Genomic DNA, 20,079 nt, shown 5'->3' with positions numbered 1-20,079 from the left:
AGTAAAGAAAGTGAAACAGGTGAAATCGATAAATCAAACATCTGAATATTTTGATTTATCAAATAGTCAGCGGCTCAAGGGAATAGGTCAATCAGTCAGGTAGTCTTTTTTATTACATATGTATTTAATTACCCATTAATTTTGACAATATGGATTTGTTTGACCATCAGAAACTTAACTAAGAATCTACTTGTAATTTAGTTTTATTAACTATTAATAAAACTAAATTACAAGTAGAACCTCAAAAAAAATCAAAAATATGTAAGTAACATGAAGCTTGATAATAAACTTGTTTTGCAAGATTATTACAAGATAAACAAAACTTGACTTGCATGTAAAATTTATTAAGCAACTTTAGTTCTGCTGACAGGACTAATATTCCAACTTAGTTGCGGGAAACAAGAGAAGGACAATTAATGCAAAAGTTGCAAACCTTTACCTAAAACGAACACTCGCCAAAACAACAATCGAACCGCATCTCTGAAATATTGTTGATGTCTGTGTGCTTTCGGCCGAGCTTTTGTAGCAGCCCACTATCCTCGTTAAAAATGTCAATATAAAAAATAAAACGTTTACTTCGTTAGGTATCTGTGTTATAATTCGGTTCATATTTCAGACATTGTATTTCTTTTCTGAGAAATTTCCTGCCTGTGGCGTACAGTTGGCGAAGGAAACATTTAAGTGAAGAAAAATAACTCACTTTGTTTTAGGCAACGTAATTTTTAAAAAGAAAATTAATGGAAGCAATGTACGGCTAGTTAGTTTGTTGTCTGTTGTAATGAACCCCGGTGGTTTATGTTCCTAGTTAATACAAGGTTTATAAAAAGCACGAAAATGCTCTTCTGCTGTAATTATTCTTATCTTACCGCTGAAAGAATGAATTTATATTTGTTGTTTGCTGTGTTAATAATTTATTTAACCAACACTTACAGCTTTTCAGTACGATTTAATTTTCACCGCATGATATAAAGTGAATTGGTTTATTAATTATTTTTATTTAGAATTGTTCAAGATACAACTACCTAAAAGTTTAGTTGCTTATCTTAAGGCCTCAACGTCTCTTTTCCTCTTTTTGGGAGAAGAAATGTGAGCATTTAAAGTAAAAGGATTGCATGAAGCAAAGGGACCAAACTATAAGTATTAAAAATTTCGCCGAAGGAAACATTTCCAACACAAAAAATTACTTTGATGGTTAGAGGATGTAATCTTCTTCTCAAGCTCCTGGTGTGTAGATGCTGTTTAAGATAAAATGTATTAACTGTTAAATTACATATCCTGTAGTTAATAATGCTTACACTGAATGGTGTGTTATATAATACTACAAAACATACAACAGCTTTAAATTGTACCTAACAAGTTACAAATTGCTTACGAAATGTCGTTTTATTTTACCCTTTCGGAAGCAACAGGTTATTGTAAATGTCCATTTGTTTAAAAACAAAGTAGTAAATACTGATTGATTCACTAACTTTCCGCACCGATGAAGTTTAAATGCAGCCAGTAATACGTTTTTCATTGATAACTTGATTCAAAAACGTGAATAATAATTTATGGTTTGGACATCCCTCACAAAAGTCTCGATTATAAAAATTTAAATGGCGATATTTGACAATATTTTTTTTATTTAAGAAACTGACATTCACCATATATCAGTTAATATCGACCCTTTCGCCATTGGAACGCATTTTAATTAACACAAAATATTTCAGAATTATATAAAAAAGAATTGTCAAGTGATTGTCAATAATGCCAGGAGTGTCCAGATTTCATAGTGAATAAAGGTACCGTGCGATCATTTAAATTATAAATTAGAGCGGGCTGTGAATTTTAAATAAGGTTGGCATTATTAACTGTTGTCAATTTGATTTAAAATTTGAATTGTCAAAGTGACGTTTCAAAATTTTTTATTTCGAACAGAACATTTTTCTTACTGAGAATTATTTTATAAATGCTGAACAACAAGAGAATGGCGAATGGAAGTATTCTGTAGAGCACTGCGTTAATGGTTTTGAGTACACATTCCCTAATTTTCCTGTAGATTACCAAAAATTGGTCCAACAAATTTATAAATGTGTGGCGAAATTTCGTAATGTTGGGACTGTTGGTCAAAAAGCCGGTAGCGGAGCGCCCAAAAAAAGAATTCCTGAGATTGTGGCAGATGTTTCAGCAAGAATGAAGCAGTCTCCTAAAAAAAACCTCACCGCAGGTTAGCCCAAGAGATGGACCTCTGAAATGAAACTCGTCACAAAATATTAAAACAAGATTTAAATCTTCAATCCTATAAAATTACCGTCGTTTAAGAGCTACTCCCACGAGATTTTCCTACGCGAATAAGATACAGTCAGTGGTTTTTGAATCATTTAAATTTCTAATTTAGATTATTTCTAGGCACTATTTAAGGCATGCAACGCTATAACCGTTCAGATGTTGGAAAATGCATTTGAAAATATGCAAGGGAGGGTTAACAGTTGCATTCAAGCTTGGAGAGAACACTTTGAACACTTTCTGTAATGCATTTGAAAATATGCAACGCAGGGTTAACAGTTGCATTGAAGCTGGGGGAGAACACTTTGAACACTTTCTGTAATTCTCAATAAAACTACATTATTCTTTATTGCTTTCATTTCCTTTAAATTAAAACGATTGAATATGGGAACTATAAACGCTATAAAGTTAACCATAACCTCACATTTATTTAATCAGTCAATTGGCATTCTGGGCAATCGTATAAAAAAAATCCCGCCTACTCTAATTTATAATTTAAATGATCGCACGGTACCTACAGTTCATTCACGTTCACAGACAATTAAACTATAGTAAGACGTCGCATTGCTACCCAATTTTTGGAAACACGATTCCAGCGCGGCGCGAGCAGTTGGCCGAACTAATTTTATAAAGCATGCTTGATGGAGTTGTTTAAATTAATAATTTTGTCCTCATTTAACATTAATTTCAAATGTAAAATGTCTTTAAAATGCACAACGTTTTATTAATTATAAGAAAAATTAACAATAAATGAATAAAATTAAAAACTAGAACCAAAACTAAAATTAAATATTCTGAAAATCCCCATTTTCTTCGTAAGTAACATGTCTTTGACGATTTTTTTTTAAATTCTCTTCTTACGTCCTGCAGTTTTTTTTAATAAATGATCAAATTGATTGATGCATCCATCAATTTTGTTTTAATTTCCAGAAAATGGCTTTTACAAATAAACCATGAAAATTAATTTTTCGTTCTAAGGCGATACGTAATTTCTTTCCAATACTTCTTTTATTCAAAAATACACTTATTAGATCGTAAATTTTGGCAACACAACACACAACTCTTCTGTTATACCGGGTGTCCCATCACTTGTGTCCCGTAGGAAAATGACTTTAAAACTAAATTATATTTATATGAAGGTTTTATAGATGCATAAATACTGTTCACCGCCACAAATATTAGGTATTACTTTTTTGTTAAAATTAATTACCTAGGTGTAGCAGGCAAAAAACTATCACTTTAAAAATTAAATTTTGTTCGTTGCAGTTCAAATTTAGTATACTTTATGAAAAAATGATAGAGAAATAAAATCCGTGATTAGAATTTAATTAAAATGTTTTGATGTAAAGATATTTGGTTTATTTAATTTGGAGTGTTTTACTTTATGAAAATTTATGGCAGACAAAGTTAAGTTTGTGGTTGTCTTGTCCCCAATTTATAGTACCAATATTTTTGAGGGCGGCTTAAGCCGAAGTGCAGGTACCTAGGCCCCCAGTCTGGCCAGATGGTGTCCAGAATTTGCTTAAGGTATTTTCAACCTTATTGCTACATGACATAAGGGTTAGTAAACAACTAGAGGTAATCAGCTTGTCATTACTCATTAGTCATTACCTGCAAGTTTTCCTGTAATTATTTTTTCACTTCAAATGCACAGTATTTTTTTGGATATCGAAGAGTTAACTTCGTGAAGAAAAAAGTGTAGTTTTGGTTTAGTTATAAAATAAGTGTCTTTTCCGAAATGCCTTTTAATTATTCATTGGAGGGAAAAGTGGATATGATCCTCATCTACGGGGAAGCTCACCAAAATGCAGTCGTTGCCGAAAGACTTTACGCGGAAAGATTTCCATTGCGAAATCATCCTCAAAAAAAGATTTTTAAACGTCTTGTGGAAAGACTCAAAGAAACAGGAAGTTTGAAACCGAAAACCAAGGATGTCGTCAACAAACCCATCACCAACGAATTAAACAAGGCAATTGTGTTAAATTACGCTGATAACAATAATCATATTGGCATACGAGGAATCAGCAGCGAAACTGGCATCAGCAAATCATCTGTGGGAAGGATCTTGCAACAACATAAGTATCATCCGTACCATCTTGAATTGCATCAAGAACTCCACGGGGATGATTTTGAAAACAGAGTTGCGTTTTGCGAATGGGCCCAAGGAAGATTACGCGAGGATAGAATGTTTTTCAAAAATGTTTTATTCACGGACGAATCGTCATTTAAAAGTAACGGTCATGTGAATAGGCACAATATGCATTATTGGTCGGTCGCCTGTGAACCCGCATTGGATGCTTGAACAAAAAATACAAAATCGCTGGTCATTAAATGTTTGGGGTGGCATTATAAATAATAGATTGATAGGACCGTTCTTTTTCCATCAAAATTTGACAGGGGAAATCTACGCAAATTTCCTGGAAAATGAGTTGGATGACTTATTAGAAAATGTACCACTGAATCAAATAGCAAACATGTGGTTTCAGCAAGATGGAGCTCCGCCACATTTTGCACTGGTTGCACGTGCAGTTGTGGATGAGAAATATCCTAATCGGTGGATTGGGCGAGGAGGTCCTGTAACGTGGCCGCCTCGTTCTCCCGATTTAACACCTATGGATTTTTTCACGTGGGGCAGAGTGAAAGATATTGTGTACAGGACAACTCCAACAACACCTGAAGACATGAGACAACGAATTATACAAGCGTTTCGCTCGATAAACGAATCGAATCAAGCTGCTACAGTTCAAGATTCATTCGAAGAAAGGCTTGAAGCGTGCTTAGAGCAAGCTGGGCATCATTTTGAACATTTGTTATAGTTGTTACTTTTTTATGTACTATTATTATTATCAATTACATATTCAAAACAACTACTCATTAAAGAATTCGTGGTACGTATTTGTTTTATTTTTTAAATGACATCAATTTGTTGAAATGTCATCCATATCAGGTAGACATCATTCAGAGGGTTCCAGCGGTATAGCTGCCTGTGTTACGGCCTGCAACCCCTCATAAATCTTCGTAAATTGTGGACAGGAGTAATAACCACAAACTTAACTTTGTCTGCCATAAATTTTCATAAAGTAAAACACTCCAAATTAAATAAACCAAATATCTTTACATCAAAACATTTTAATTAAATTCTAATCACGGATTTTATTTCTCTATCATTTTTTCATAAAGTATACTAAATTTGAACTGCAGCGAACAAAATTTAATTTTTAAAGTGATAGTTTTTTGCCTGCTGCACCTAGGTAATTAATTTTAACAAAAAAGTAATACCCAATTTTTGTGGCGGTGAACAGTATTTATGCATCTATAATACCTTCATATAAATATAATTTAGTTTTAAAGTCATTTTCCTACGGGACACTAGTGATGGGACACCTGGTACATATATACATAGTGGGTCGATAAAAACGGTACCAATTTTGTACGCTCATATTTTCCTGAGTTATTATCTGTTTTTAATGAGTAATATATAGTAATTATAGTAGTGGTCATGACTCAAGGGTTAGATACTGGCTTATCAACCAAACCGTCCGGGTTCGATTCCCGGTTAAATCATCAGGTTTTTTCAAATCACTACCATCTTTCGGAGGAGATGTAAAGCTGTCGGTCCCGGCTACTACTTAGTAGTGGTCGTTAGGTCATGTTAGAGGCGCTTGCGCGACCTGAAAACATCTAGCACTTGGCCTTAGCCAGAAGGTATACGATTATTTATTTTATTTTTAATGAGTAATATACCAGTGAAAAGCTCAATATTTATAGAAAAGGTTGTTGTTGTCAAGAACTCAAAAATTGTGCGTCACAACATGAAGACATGCAAAAATTCTCTCAATTATAAGTTTTACAGATATGGTTCAATATGCTCCCCATTTTTATTAGCTACCATTTGCAATCGTCTTCACTAGTGATTGATGGAGCAACATCAACATCGCACCAAGTGGCACAAACAATCATATACCTTGAGCTGAAGGCTCCTGAACAATTAACGGAATGCTGGAATCAGCTACCTCAGAGACAAATATGTAGCTTCTGCAATTGGGGACGGACAAAGACGATTACAAATGATAGCTAATAAAAATGGAGGGCATATTGATTGAACCATATCTGGAAACTCATAATTGAGATAGATAATCTTCAAAACCAGAATTTTTGCATGTCTTCATGTTATGACGCACAACTTTTGAGTTAGGACTATCTCTGCACAGCAAGAGGCCTTCATCTTTTCTATAAATATTGGGTTTTTCACTGGTATATTAATCATTTAAAAAACTTAATAACTCAGGAAGATATGAACGAACAAAATTTGTACCGTTTTTTTCGGCCCACTGTGTATTTTAGTTTCAATTTTAACTTGTCATGCTCCTTAAAAGAATAGGTACCGGGGGCACACACTATTGTTTGGTTTCTTTTTGTCTTGAATTGAAACTGAAAGTATAACTTTATTAAGAAGTTTCATCACTTAAGTTTTTACCTTTATAAATTACGTAGCAGATTCACAAATTGCCCAAAAAGTAGAAAATGCTATTTTTGTCCTTTCTTTATTGTTTTCTTATTGACAATTTCTCAATACTGAAAACGTTGGCTATTGTAATTACTTTCATTTAATAAATGGCACTAATTCCTACCTTTTTATTCACACAAAGTCTTACCTATATCTTTAAAAAGTACATTTTAATTTTTTTCAGAAAAGTGTCACATTTGACAAATATTTTTTGACTGTTTTAAATACAACGGTAATAGTCGAAATTTTACGAATAAATACGACGGAGTGTTTTGGCCAACTGCGTGCGGAGCAGCACCGTCGAAGCTATTCCAACATTATTATATGGGATTGAAGTGTCTTACTATAGTTTAATTGTCTGTGTTCACGTTGGATTTTTCCTGTCAAATTGTTGTCATGTTGCAAACCTGCGCCTCCTTTTCTAGTAATTTGCACATCATCGTGTTAGAGCGATTTGACATCTTTAATTTTGAATCTTAGTTTGACGTGTGAAATAAAGTCACAGATTTCTTCATAAAATCCTATTCGTATCCTATTCCTGGTTAATTTTACCACGGCGGAAAGAAAAATAAAGGTTTCATTAACAGGTAATTTGAAAATTGCGTTAATTAAATGAAGCCAAGAACTGAAATATGCCTATCCCGACCTAACCTCTACAGTCTACGCATGACATGGTTACTTTATCAGCTCGTATTGGCGACATACAAGGATAAAATATTATTGAAGTAAAAATCACACTGCCAAAAAATTAAATAATTTGACCTTGACGAGGAAAATCCAACGTGAATGAACTTTATAATCTGTTTCAAAATCAAAAATCCACCACCTGTTGAATTATGTTGGCAGAAACATAGAAATCCCTAGAATAAGTTTCATTTTTTTGGGTTGGCCCAACGTTCCGCCAAAATTGACATCGAACTGTTGAGTTTATTTACGTAACATAAAATAATTATTATGTACAAAAAGGTGGTCACACGTTTCGAGTGAAAAATTAAATGAGAATAAATAAAACTCGATGAATTACGACCAAAACGACTGTCAACAGTTTTCTTTCATAACCCCACTTTTTCCGACACTTGCAAACACACTAAAAACAAAAGTTGGCGACGTTGTCGGTTGTATTTTCGATGTAGAATGCAGTGTTGGTGGATTTTTGACTTTGAAACAAATTATATCAAGTTATAATAGCTGAATATTGCTGGCTGCATTTAAAATTCGTTATGGTCGGAGAGTTAAATGTGAATCAGTCTGTACGAGTACATAGTTTTTTAAATGTGAAAATGACATGAACAATTATTTGTTTTAATTAACTAATGTATCGTGTTTTAATACTGTTCTATTGTTCATTTATGGTAATAAACTGACGACGAACAGATCTCCTTTAAGGCAGCTGTTATTAATTAATTAACAAAGAATTTGGGAAAACTGATGAAATATGTGGCCGCTCTTGTCGCGTGATACCAGTCGTTTCATTAGATGTGGAATTTCTAATAAATTTCCCTCGACAACATATTCAAGATAAGACGGAATATTTTTGTCGTCGGTGCAATTATGTTATAAAAGAACAATCACAGTTAACTTGCTCCAATCTTGTAAAACCATGCTTAAGCGAATTTTACCCCCAAAAAATTTTGGCTTTGTGACAATTCTCGTTCAGACGTTTCGTGTGAACAGCACGATTCATTTAACATAACCATGCTGCAAATGTTGTAGGAGAAAAACGGTGAGGCCGTTTTCCTTTTCATTGCTTATTGCGAAAAACGTCGAGGGCCATAAAGACTTAAAAAATTGTGTTTTCTCCTAGTCAAATGTTGCGCAACATCAGCAGTCCTGGTTAACAGTTTTACGTGGTCAGAACTAGTCAAGAAACACCAATAGTCAGTAGCCAAGAGTCAACAGTCCTAAACGTTTTGGTTGATTTGAATGTATAAAATATCGACAGTATAGAACAAGTTCGTTCGTTGCCAATAGTAACCCGTGCTTCGCATTTAATTAAAATCAGCTCAAATGGTACGTGTACATACCCGCATAAGCCACGTGTGGCACATGTCCTCTTCGTAAAGTGCGTGAGGGCAATAAAATGTTAATTATGTTTTGAACGTGGACCATTCGGATGGCTGTGTTTTTGACAAGGTGCAAGATCTTTTATGAGCGCCACTCGGAGAATTATTTATTGCTCATTTCTGATTTTAGCACATTTTTAAATATTGATTTAGGTTCGCTGTCTTGGCATCGCTCCATATCCATTTATTATTCATCAAATTAAATTTAATACATATTTTCTAAAACAAATCGTCACTGTAAATTTTTTATTTTGTTCTTTGCCCTTTTTCTATTTTAAATGAACAGGTATTGCTTTTTGATTCATGCAGTGTGCTAAGTATTTAAAACTGCGAAAGGTCCCTATTTACAAACCCCGGGAAAAATACGAAAAATAATTCTACTGTGAAAAAAAACAACAATTCAATCTGAAAAATTTTTCACAATAAAATAAGCAGTACGAAAAAATAACAAAAGCTTTCCGTTCTAAACTATCAACTACTTATGTAACTAAATTTCGGATATAAAATAAAAAAAAAATAATCACACTAATAAAAATTGTTTAAAATAGGCACCTTCCTTATTGATACTCGTATAGGTAAATCAAAAGTACAATTGAAGCATACAATACAAAATATTTAAAAAAAATAAATAAATGGGGCTAAGGATATTTATTTTACATAAATATGTATTTCACCGTTCACCCACGTTATGAATAAGAAAAATTTAGTGTGCTCTGTTTTGTCGTGACATTTTGTACACATTTTTTTTTTAAATCAAACGATTAAATGCGTTACGTCGTGCAAAAAATTGCATACGAGTATACAGTGCGTTTGTAAAGTTCGGAATACGAGTAAATTCGATAAAACTTTAAGTATTAATTTCTGAGAAAAATCCTTGAATAGGTCAACTTTGTTTTTAAAAAGTGCATATTGCTCAGTACTTTGCTTATATTGACAGCTTGTCGTCTTCTAATAATGACGTCATAAATATTTTTTTTAAATGACAACCCCCATTTTTTTCTTATTTTTCTGGTACGCCTTCGTCTAGCTAAACGATCAATGAAAAAAATTGACACCTTACATAACAATTTTTTTGAGAAAATGACAAATTTTACTTCAAAAAAATTAATGTAATTTTTAACTTATTTTTTTTTTTTCTATAGATTTAGTTACAATGGAAGATTTATTTTAATAGACCAAACAATTTAAAACAATTTGCGGTAGAGAATTCGCACTGAAACGGAACAAATATAAGTCCTGACATTATTGAGCGCAGTGTACAAAGTGTGGGTGAGTGCCAAATAGTTGTCAGGAGGTAATTTCAACATTTGCATTAAATTTTATTGTTATTGTTATTTTTACATTAAAAATTAAGTTAAAATTTTTAAGTAAAATTTGTCATTTTCTCAAAAAAATTGTCATGTAAGGTATCAATTTTTTTTTATTAGTCGTTTAAGTACGAAGAAGGTCTACCAGAAAAAGATTAAAAAAGTCAGGGTTGTCATTTAAAAAAATCACTGTTGACGTCATTATTAGGAGACGACAAGCTGTCAACTTAAATAACGTACTGTAGAACATGCACTTTTTAAAAACAAAGTTGACCTCTTCGAGGATTTTTCTCAAAAATTAATACTTACAATTTTATCGAATTTATTCCGAACTTTACGAACGCACTGTATATCATGAAACCAAAGACTCTTTTCATTACTCGTGTAATGTACGACCTCTTTAATCCGAACATGCGCTAATCCGAACCTCCAGTAATCCGAACAACGGGAATTCGAGCCATAATCCGAACAACACCTCTTTAATCCGAACAGATAGTGAAAATCTCAAAAACCACGGACTTTCGGAAGTGAACCGCTGCCGGTGATGTACCTACTAAGAAAAGAAAAATGCCTGGATGACCAAAGAAATTTTTGAGGACTGGTTTTATAAGGATTTTGTTCCGACCAAAATGTGATTCAAGCGGTCAAGTTACATTACAGACCAGGATTGTTGCTTCTGAAGATACAGTTATTTCTGCAGAACTCAAGAAAATCTATCTGAAAGATGTTATGATCGGATTAACAAAAGCATGGGAAAATGAGGCCAGAACTTATTCAAAAGTCTTGGAGTAAATTTCTAGAGTAGTTGATGATAGTTGGAGTGAAGATGATAATTTCCCATTGTCACATGGAGGGATAAAATAGAGTGAAACAGAATGAAAATAAAGAGATTTTCATTGTGGGAATGTTGAAATTCGTAGATAATTACGAAAATGGATATTTTCTATCTTTTTTCGATAATCCGAACATTTCGAAAATCCGAATTGCCCAGTGCAATTATTAGTTCGGATTAAAGAGGTTGTACTGTATTAGCCTCGCTGCGCTCGTTCAATAAAATCAGGCGAGATAAAAAGATGTACAAACTTTAATTCTTCGTCATATAATATTCTATTTTGTTGTGCGCTGCAGTTAAGTTGCAGTTGATCTTGTTTCTGACGCTAAAGACGATAAAAATGGAGATTTACTAATCATTATGTAACATTTACAAAAGGCAAAGATTAAGATGTTATAATATGTTACATTAAAATTTTATATTATTGATTTATTATAAATATACAGGTGTCCCAAAAAAAGACCAGTCCATATCTCCGTTATTTATTCGAAGATTTTAATTATCTATACACCAAATTAAATGGTTGTGAACAGGCTACAAAGTGGCTTACTAAATTCACGTAAAACCCCAAGGGCTTCAAGGTTAAACTGTCAAAATATATTTTTTTTAATGCAAACACATACTTTTTTTAGTAATTTTGATAGAGATTTTTATTCTGAAAACAACAATGTATCACAAGTACAGGGTTATTATAAATGTTTGTAGTCGAAGTAGGCATAAAAACTGAATGTAAAATTTATGGTTGCCGCTCCACATAGAAAACATCAAAATGATATGAATAAGTGAGTACGGTGTGTACACATTTAACGGTGTGTTCACACACAGGAATTAAATTGGGTGCAAAACAACTCAATATTTTTGGGATTGGTTGCAAAACAACTTAAAATTTTTGGATTCAATTGTTAATTAAAAAACCGCACCGCACTTTTCACCTAAAAAATGACAGACAGCGACAAAAATTGACAGTTCACATGAAAGCGACAAAAATGTAATAGCATGGGCATGGCCTGCTTCGACTACAATCATTTATAATAACCCTGTATAACCTCAAATTAGAAGAAACAAATGACGAGCACCAAGCGAGAAACTATCAAATAAATGCATTGCGTTACAACGTACAGACCGCAAAACGTCCGTTTTTTTTCCATAATCAATTATAAAAGTGTTGTCAGGTTGGCAAAAATTCTAAACAGCGAATTTTTTATAAATCACGTTTGAAACATTGACTTTTGAAATTGTCACCGATTGTCACATTTGACAATTTAAATTTGTAACCCGCCAAAAGTTTGTTATAATTTTGTTGCACTGTGACATTTTTGATATATTGATTTGTCGTCTAAATTTTTAATTTCCTCAAAATCATTCGTTTTTAGATTCATTTTAGAGCCGTGTTTAAAATAATAAGTAAATTTAAAGTTTTACATAGTGTTGAGGCCCCCAAAAAAAAGGGCGAAATAAGATTAATTACAATTTCAATCCAAACTTTTATTACATAAAAGAAAAATTAAGTCAAAAATTACATTCTTTCTATAGTATAATTCAGAATAAGAGGCATCGCGGTAGGCGTTGATTCTCCAAAGTGAGCTTTATGTTGTCAAAAAATTTAGTAAACATGTGAAACCGTCATTACTTTATTCTGAGGTTATGCGTTACATAATTTTGACATGGTTTTCATCCACAGCAGAGATAACTCCCAGACAAATAATACACTTTTCATAAATGAAACAAGGAAATTCCAAATACTTATAACAAGAAAATAAACACAAAACGATTCCAATGATAATATCAAGGCCAAATTAAAAGCGAAGGTTACCAACAGCATCGAAACTAGGGTATTATTAGCAAGGGTCTTGCTGCCAACGTAAATTTGAATTTCCAACGCCTACCGCGATGCAAAAAGCCAACACTTCACCATAAATGCTAAAGACGAGTGTGAATATAATTGTAGCAGGTCAAAGCAGTATAAATTAATCAAATCTATGGGACATACTTTTAAAAAAAGTAATAATAGGAAAATCTTTAAGGTACTATATCTTTAGAAGGTAGCGCCATTCCGCTTCACAATTTTTCGCCTCGAAATTAAAAGAGAGGACATTATCGATGAATCCCGTGAGTGTGACAAAGATAGAAGTATACACGATTTTAAGGGATGTTTGTATCGAGTCAAACAGATTCTATCTTTGTCACACTCACAGGATTGATCGATAATGCCATCTCTTTTAATTTCGAGGCGAAAAATTGTGGAGCGGAATGGCGCTACCTTCTAAAGATATAGTACCTTAAAAATCTTAATAGAACAACCCCATCTACTGTCAAAAAGGATTAGGTTTCTGCGAAAATATCGACAATATTTAGAAACTAATAAATATATCTTCATATTCCTCGATGAAACGTGGATATACCAAAATGGTAGTCAATTGCACCAGTGGGTGATGAAAACGTTCCCTTGGGTGTTCCAAAGGTTTGCACAAACGAGGGTAAAAGGTTTACGATTCTGCATGCTGGAACTTCTACAGGGTTCTTACCAGGTTGTGATTTGCTTCTTAGTTCAGAAGTAGAGCATAGAGACTATCCAAGGCGGTCTCAAGTTACAGGCCAGGACACTGGCTGTGTTGCCACATTCCCTGGTAGGCCATTCCATGACCTACGGTGTTCCAAAAATTTTGAAACGAATTCGACATTTAAAATAAATTTTGACAAGTCCTTGGTCAAATTCGTCAAACTGAATTAAAAATGTCATTTAAGTGTTGCGTACCAAATTGCAACTCAAATTATGCGTCTTCTTCTTCAAATTACGTAGGTACAATCGCGGCCATCCAAAAGTGAACGATAGCTTGCGAAAATTTCCGTATTTTTCGTTAGATTAAATCAGCCTGTATTCATTGGCGTTCGTGCAGCAGGCGTTACTATTTTAACAATAAAAAGTTGTAGTAAATATTTGTTAATAAAAATAAGGCTGAGAAGTAATTAATACATTATTAAAGTGAAAGTAAACTTTAGTAAAGAAACCTTTCCAACAACCTATTCGTATTGGCCTCTCAAGCCTGTTTTCTTGCCATGCCTCTTTATATTGAAGATGCAAGTCTTACTGCAATGTAATTCTCTCGCCACAGCAGCCAACGACCAATTTCTGCTAGCTTTGCAATAGCCCTAGCTGTCTGAATCGGAGTGAGATCTGGCATTTAAAAAAAATATATTTTCAATATTTTTTTTAACGCTAGTGTCAAACTTTGACATTTTAGGACGCCTATGATTTAAAGTAAAAATCAAACTATAAAAAAAAAACGTTTACTTTTGGATGGCCGCGATAGTACCTGTATTTAAGTTTCCATCAAATGAGGAAACGAAGCCAATTTGAAAAGAGATTTTAAAAATCGAAGAGTGAAGAATTCGCAAAAGTAGCCATGCTTGTGCTAAAGATTTTAGCGGGACAGTTATCAATGGGGACAAAATGAAGCGACTTGTGCCAAACGCGGTGCCAATAACTTCTAATTACGAAGAAATTACACTTTGGAAAGAAATAATCAAAATTAGTAATGACGATACAATCACTAGAGAAAATCTGTATTTAAGTATTTAAGTTGGAAATGCCCACCTCGCGTTACTTTATAACCAAACAGTTTCAATAGTCCGGAACACAGGAGAGCATCTGAAATATTATATTATAAGTAATGAGCACCGTTATTTTTCAGTCCCTAAGGTGGTTTTAAACTATATGTTACAATGCGATTACGCATTTTTGAACTGTAGTAAAATTAGATCACTCATATTTGACAAATGTAAATACAATGACAGGTTTAGTGGATTTCGACTGTGGTAGGCTATTCCATAGCACACTGCCTTTGGTCAGTGTCATGGCCTGGTAAATGTAGATCGCCTTGGACTATCACAAAAATATAAATGCTAACATTTTTGAAAAATGATCCCAGCAGTAAATAACTTTCCATTTGTATTTACTGCAATTTGTTGCATTTATTACACAAATTGTTTCTTTTGTCTTTGATTTCGTTCGTTTTTCTTTCATCATTGACACACGTGTCTCAAATTCACAAACATAACCTCAATAATGATTTAGGGGAAATCTAGGATGAAACTGAGATAGAGAACTGGACCAAATGTCAATGATTTTTAATATACAGTTTGGTCTTTTTCAGTATTTTGACACTGACAATTGATTATAAAAAAAAACGGACTATAGCTTGATACTTGAGATGCGCAGATAGAATGAGAAATTCGATTTGCAAGAAAGACCAAAAATCTTCCCACGGCTTCATTTACAGAGGGTCTCTCCCTACTTCCCACAATTTGACTGCGCATCTATTTCTCAAGTATCAAGCTACGTTTTGCGACCTGTAATCACTAATCACCAAATTACGTTTGCTGGAAAAACAAATGACAAACAATAACATATGGGATTGTGCAGAGATGCCGCCAATGTTTAGCGCCAAATGGGAGAGCAGTTTCAGCATAGACGATGGTAGCGTTTTTTAAAATCTTGTATTCTTTGTATGTAAGTGTATATTTGTGTTACATTGTTGTTAAATTAAAATCCTCCGATAAATAAGTGAGTTATGGAGCCATCTTTTTTTTTGGGGACACCTGTATATGCATAATTTTATACAAAAATAGAGTTTAAAAATGAAATACAACTTGCTGGTGGCGCACTCACTCTTCATTAACAACACATAGTTTATAATAATTAAGAGTAGATTACAACGCCATTCTCCAGGAGTAAAAGAATAATTTCATAATCTTCTAAAAGCAAAAATAGAAATACGTAGATATAAGTAGTTGAAAGCTCTCCACATAATGTAAATTTTTAGCTTTATACATCATTTACATTGTTAAATATAAACTAATAATTATATTTAATAGGCAGGTACTAATAATAATATATTTTTACCTGCATAAAATAACAATAATTTAAATTATGTATCAATGTTAGTCGCTTTAAATGTTGGCTATGACGTCTTGCTGATAATATAGGTACGTAAAGAATAAAATTGATGAAAATCCGAAAAAACCCTCATATCGTTTAATTTTTAGTAGTAAAGAAAATTTCAGGAATGCTTTTCAATTCCGAGAGGAATATTACATGCAGAGATATCTGACCTTTTAATTTAGATTAAAGTTATTCTGGTGGTAAATTAGACGTATACTGACTGTTATCAAGTTTAATTTATTCACTTAGTAAGAAAATGTTGTTGATTATTTCATTCACAAACATTTCTACAAATAACATACCGAAAATCAACAATGAGTACAAATTTTCAATTAGTAAAATTAATTAAGCCAAAATTTCATCGCCTCCACGTGATATTTAAAACCAATGAGAGATGAAATCTTCGAAACAATATCGAAATCAAGCCAATTTTAAAGCTATAAAATTTTACCACAATGAACTATCTCGTATTCTGTGACAATAGTATAATTAACATCTGTTATAAAAAAAAATAATAATAAAATCGTGTCAACACGATAAGGACAAAGTCGTGTACTCCACTAAACCAAGTTTGAGAATTTAATATGGAAAAAAAAGTGGTGAGAACCACAAAGAATCACGTCTGAGATCTTTTTAGAACTCGCGAAATTGTTATTCAGCGATTTTGGTGCAAATATGTATCCATTCTTGGAATTACCTTTAAAGAACCAAGAGAAAAAGGTTAGTGGTCAGGCATTAACATTGGAAGAGATCTAGATGATAGGTAGCAGCACATGGAGAGACGATAATCTTGAAAGCCTTCTGCGAAAATTGTTTCATATAGAGGTGTCCCAGAGTTGCGACAAAGCGCCATAACTTGTTTGTTATTAAAGATATCAACTTTTTCTTTTTTTTTTAGATGATAGCTGGGTTTCTACGGCACATTTAGAAAATATTGCGGGAAATATACAGGATATCTCAATATTATAAAAACACTAAAGCTATGTTTTTTTTTAATGGAACCTACCCAGTTTGATTTCATTTTTGGATTCTGTGCTAAATTATGAATCAAATCTATAGAGGTCGTTTTTACTTATCTGTCATCGCTATTGATGTGTGGCGCTTGATTTACTAGAATTTCGAACAACCTGCTCAGTCGCATATGCCTACAGCGATTTTTTAAAAACATAACAAACTAAAAATGTCAAAAATTCATTTTTTTCCAACAGTATAGGGTTTATATAGTCGAATGTGAAAATGTAGGGTGCTATCCTAAAATCACTAAATTGTGAGGAATTTTCCGCTAAAGACAAGCTTGTCAAAAAAGTTTAAGTGAAAATAAAAAGGTATAAATTTACACAAAAAAAATATTTGACGTCTTCTTTAATTAATACGTCCTGACAATGTGAGTGTACCGCACATAAAATTTTTCACAAAAAATTTTCAAATTATTCTTTAGTTTCTGTTTTATAAACTATGCAAAAATGAATAGGGAATTCCACAATTTTTCTTGAAAAGCAAAATAATTCCCCCAATCCTCCTACGTGTTCTTAAACACAAGATAAATTTAAAATGATAGAGGTACTTGAAACATTACATTTAATGGGTATATGAATATATTTCTTACACATTCCATTACAAATTTTAAACTGTATTTATAAAAAATTCAAAAAAGAAAAAATTCCCTATTCATTTTTGCCTAGTTTATGACTGACCTGTTTTAGCTGACTCATGCTGTATCTACTGGTGGACAATTTTCAAAAATCAAAGATTATGAAAAGTGTGCAAAATACTTGGAATACGTGCAACAAAAATCAACTACACATTCGTAAAACTATTACTTAAAGTGGTGCATTTTTGCATAGTTGATGTTTTAAGAAAATAAAATTATAGCAACAAAAGCGGTTTTAATAAGTGTTAAGTGAAGATTTCGGGTCAACATCATTCATAAATTTTTAACCTTTTAGTTCATAAACAAAACATGGTGAAACAAACAGGGTAAATTGTAGTTGTCAACAAAATTTCAAATGCATTTTGTTGTGAGAATAACGTTTCACACTGAAGTGAACAGAGAAATAAACATTTAGATTTCGAATACATAATATGCTTAGTTTATATTACTTTGAAAATTAAATTTCTCAACTTACCACAGTTGAGTTTCAAGCATAATTAGAAAAGTTTTACAGATGTCAATAAACTAAAAGTTTTGACTACATTGGCTTACCAACCTTGGAGCAGTTATTTTCATGACTTATCTGTATTTTTAAGTGGAATATACGGTATTAAATTTTATCTCATAATATAACACGCAAAAAATGGTGTACGATTTCTTACTTTGTTGAACATGAAGATAAAATATAAATTAGAACGGTGTGGGAATTGTATTTGGTAAATTCACGAGCTACCTTTTCTTGTATTGATTTGAAAGCAGTTGTTGACCCGTTTTTCAAGTGTGACTGTCATCTAAACCCCTTATCTAAAAGGCTGGGCGGCTGCAAAATCCTTTGCTTAACACTGAAGAATTGGCGACAACTGTGTAATTTACGATAAAGATAAGAAATTGTACAAAACGTACTCCAGAGCGGTATTTTTCATTTAATTTTAATCAAGCGAGTAAGATTTACAACACTGCTCCTGAATGTCCATTGATTAATGGTCCGCTCAATTGTTTATTTCCTTGTTGTAATTTACGTGATCTTATCCAAACTGTAAAACTTTTATTGGTTTAAAACTTTATAATTAATTTTACTAAAAAGTTAGACCCGACTTTTTATAACCTTATTAAACTGTTATCAACTTTTTGTTTGAAGACAGTCCATTTAGCCCAAAATAGACCGTAAATTTCACCCAGACGATTAAAATTAAACGCCACTTTAGACAGCTTTAAAAAGAAATCTGCCATTATTAAAACTTCCATAAGCCGGATATTGATGGTTTTTAATTTTTTTTTTATGTCGAGGGCAATTAGACCCGTCGGTTATTACTGTAATTCTTTACATTTTTCTCATTGATGGTAATTACCTTTCTCCCTCTTTGCTATGGTATCGGGGGTGTCGCTGTAGGACTAATGTTGCGTCGCTTTTTACGCTTTGTGCGGCAAATGTGACGACAATGGAACCACCTTTCCTGTTTTGTACTTTTATGTTTTCAGATACTGACTACAAATGAAGTTGATTTCATTTTCGTTCAACAAATAAAATGTACCGAACACTTCTTGAGGTTTCGGGCGTGGCACATTCAGATTTATTAAACCCTGTTGCGTATTTTAACACTTGGACCAACATCGAATTCCGTTTCAGAGACGGTTCGTGCACTAGCCTGAGCCAAAAATTGAATGTGGTTGCTGAAAGTGAATAACAATTTACAATTCTCGTGTGTAGCGTATAACTTTATTGAATCTTTGTGACACGTTCACGGAAGAAAAGTAGAGAAAGATACGAAAAAATTTCGATGTTTATATAAATTTATGCCGAATTTATACCCACACCATATTGTCTTTCGAAAACATTGTCGTCAGTTCGGCAGACGTGAATAGAAAATCGTGCTTTCGGAGCACATTTTTCTATTCGTCGGTTTAGTTTTGTTGGGAAAAATTTACATTTGCGAGAGCTTCACTTAAATATATCGCGTTCTTCGTGCCAGAAATAAAAATCGAGCAGATTAACCTAATTAGAAATCCGCTCTAGGACTTCTTAAGGGATAAAGTTTTGCTGTAAATTAAATAGAAAAATTCTCAAAACAAAGAAAACTTGACGTGATAAAGTTGCCCTTAATCTCGAGGATTTATTGTTTCTTTAATTAACAAAAAGGTATTTATGGGGCACATTTACACGAGAATGAGTTGTATTGTTCAAGACTACCCCGATGATTCCCATCGTTGACTTAGTTAATAATTTATTTAAGAATAGAAGTTGCTTTATTCGTACATTCCGTAGGAACCGTCAGTTAGATTGAAGGGCTGAGGTAATTGATCTCCATCTGGCTGCCATTAGGTGCTGCTCTGTAAAAAGTCTCAAAGGAAAACGATAACAGCTAGGCCGAATCCCCGAAGTAGCTCACATAAATTTCTCACTACATCATCAAGAATTGGTTGGGATTCGACATGATATTACCAAGCTAATAAATTTTTGTTACATGGATTAAGAAAAGCAATTTAGCAACGTCAGTGTAGAAATAGTTGTTTT

The 20,079-nt window shown here is 32.9% G+C and overlaps 1 protein-coding gene across 1 annotated transcript in view; it reads left to right on the top strand.

The window, feature by feature from the left end:
- Positions 1–20,079, top strand: part of LOC138124832 (probable G-protein coupled receptor B0563.6) — a 134,285-nt gene that overhangs the window by 37,726 nt on the left and 76,480 nt on the right. The gene's annotated exons all lie outside the window — the stretch shown is intronic.

Source organism: Tenebrio molitor, chromosome 1 (assembly GCF_963966145.1).
Source record: "Tenebrio molitor chromosome 1, icTenMoli1.1, whole genome shotgun sequence".
Classification (NCBI taxonomy): Eukaryota; Metazoa; Arthropoda; class Insecta; order Coleoptera; family Tenebrionidae; genus Tenebrio; species Tenebrio molitor.
Note: the sequence above shows the minus strand (reverse complement) of the source record. Positions and strands in the feature narration are given on the sequence as shown.